Raw genomic sequence first — 2,599 nt, forward strand, 5'->3', positions numbered from 1 at the left:
GTTTTGGAGCTTGGTCATCGTGTGCTGTCCACTCGAATGACTGTCGATTGGTCCTCGGAGTGAAATGATGGAGCCATGTTTTATACATTGTCACATATCGACACAAAAACTCGGGTTTATTACATTTGATCATCTTCAAACACTGCTCCGAATCATCAACTCGTCGTTATATTTGGTCAAAAGTGAGCCCGTGGGTGCCGCGAGCACAGAGCTTGCTCAAACCCAAATATTAGTGGATGATATAATGTACACGTTCATATCTTTAGTTGATAGATTTAGAGTGTCTACTATTTCATTTTATGCTCATTTAAAATCATTTAGTGGATTTTTTAAAATGTTTTCGTCGGTCACAACCTCTTTTGTGCGTCCACTGCATTCACCGTCTTCGGTGCTTATTTCACCAAGTCTAAACTTGGCATACCAAGCCTTGATGGTTGATTTTCCTGGGGCAGTATCTGGAAACTCGGCATCAAGCCAAGTTTCTGCTCAACTATATTTTTCCCTCCAAAAAGCAATATTTTATAAACATGCGAAATTCCTTTTTATCCATTTTTTTCACAATAACATTCATTCAAAATCATTTTGTGGATTTTTAAAAATGTTTTCGTCGGTCACAACCTCTTTTGTGCGTCCACTGCATTCACCGTCTTCGGTGCTTATTTCACCAAGTCTAAACTTGGCATACCAAGCCTTGATGGTTGATTTTCCTGGGGCAGTATCTGGAAACTCGGCATCAAGCCAAGTTTCTGCTCAACTATATTTTTCCCTCCAAAAAGCAATATTTTATAAACATGCGAAATTCCTTTTTATCCATTTTTTTCACAATAATTAAAGTTGCTTCACTCAAAATGCTATAATTCACATACTAATGATCCCACAGCTGTCAAATTTATACACGTATCTTTTGAGGGTTAAGGCTAACTAAACACATATGGATTTAATTATTGTAGCGCCATCTATTTGTCAGGCCGGAAAATTTTCAATTGACCTGTTATATTGTGCACATGGTCTACACATTTGGCTTGTTTAATTGCATTGTATAGTTTTTGTCTGTAGTAGTGTCTAGAAGTCCTGGATTGACTCGAAGGGAGAAGTGATCGTGGAACACACTAATAAGAAATAAACTCGCTAATTCAATTTCGAAGCCTAGAAAATCTATTTTTCAATATTTTTAGTTTGAGATAAGTTCATGTGACTAGTTACAATTAATTTTTAGTATCACAATTATTGACTTTAAACATTTGATTGCTTTTATTTTATCTTTAAAACAAAACTTGAATATATTGTAATTATATGTCTCAAGACTTTGATATGGATTATAGGCTATTTATCTCTTCAATTTATAAAGTTGCTTTCGGATTATAGAACTATTGAAGAAATGAAATTTTTCTTTGTATTTTGTTTTTCGTAACGTAGAGCACCTTACACAACATATGTTTTATTTGTTAATGCAGGAAAAATTGATAAAATTAACAACTGGGAGAATAGTGATTGCTAAATCTAGAGTGAACTGGTTGAGTTTTCATGGGTTTTTATAGTGTTGTCTATGGATCATTATTAAAATTGGCTTTTCAAACTTGTATTTCATCTCATTTTATGTTTCCTACAAATAAAGGATAGTTTTAATGAAATATGTAAAGCGAAATTGTTTCAAGACCTTCTCTGTCTCTTAACCATTTGGATACAGTTTTCATATCTTGTTATTATAGCTGATTACATAAATATATAATAGAAAAACAGATCTTATAAGTTTGTGTATCAGATATCATAATATACGGTGTTATACTGCATGCAACTTGAAATTACAAAAATATAATTAAATAACCAAACACAATTTTAATCTTTTTAACAATTGACCAATTGATATCGTTTGATTGATAGAAAATATTTTCGTGAAAATTTATGAAAAAGTTCTGCGCTGCGGACAGGATTCGAACCTGTGCGGGCAAAGCCCAATGGATTTCAAGTCCATCTCCTTAACCACTCGGACACCGCAGCTGTTATGAATAATTTTGTTTCACCTGATAGGGTGAATATATTATTGAAATAGATATATTTAATAATATTTGTTTTGTATTAAATTGTACTGCATTTACAAATATAGTTCTTAAATAATAATAGCTAATTAACAAAATTAAATTCACTGTAAGCAGAATTTCGATATCATAATAGTGGCCTGGAGAAAAACTAATTTCGTGTTTCGTAATAGATAACTTTAATGTCGCATATATTTAATAATACTTATATATTATAGAAAATCCCAGATATTCGTTTACAGCAATAGTGCATAGAATAAATTAAACAAAAGAAGTTTATAATATTGTTAGATACCACTTTCCTCCAAAATCACAAATAACCCCATACCCTTTGAATATTATAAACTATGTATAACAATAATATCAGGTCAACTGAAAAGTCCCCGACTTACCATAGTCAAAACATTTTTTTGGCAAAATTAGCTCTTTTTTTATTCAACATAATTCCCTTCAAGGGTGATACACTTATTATAACGACCCTCCAACTTTTCGATACTATTTTTGTAGTATGATTTGTCCTTTGCTACAAAATGGGCCACAGTTTCGGTGAGCAAACAAGCATT

At 32.2% G+C, this 2,599-nt stretch overlaps 1 non-coding gene across 1 annotated transcript; it reads right to left on the reverse strand.

Moving 5' to 3' along the window:
- Positions 1–1,916: 1,916 nt before the first annotated feature.
- Positions 1,917–1,998, reverse strand: TRNAS-UGA (transfer RNA serine (anticodon UGA)). Its single transcript has one exon. It is a non-coding gene; the product is annotated as a tRNA-Ser (tRNA).
- Between the last annotated feature and the right edge of the window lie 601 nt (positions 1,999–2,599).

This window comes from Rhynchophorus ferrugineus, unplaced genomic scaffold (genome assembly GCF_030347505.1).
Source record: "Rhynchophorus ferrugineus isolate W39M unplaced genomic scaffold, kcgeb_rfMv2 rfM8, whole genome shotgun sequence".
In the NCBI taxonomy this organism is placed as follows: domain Eukaryota; kingdom Metazoa; phylum Arthropoda; class Insecta; order Coleoptera; family Curculionidae; genus Rhynchophorus; species Rhynchophorus ferrugineus.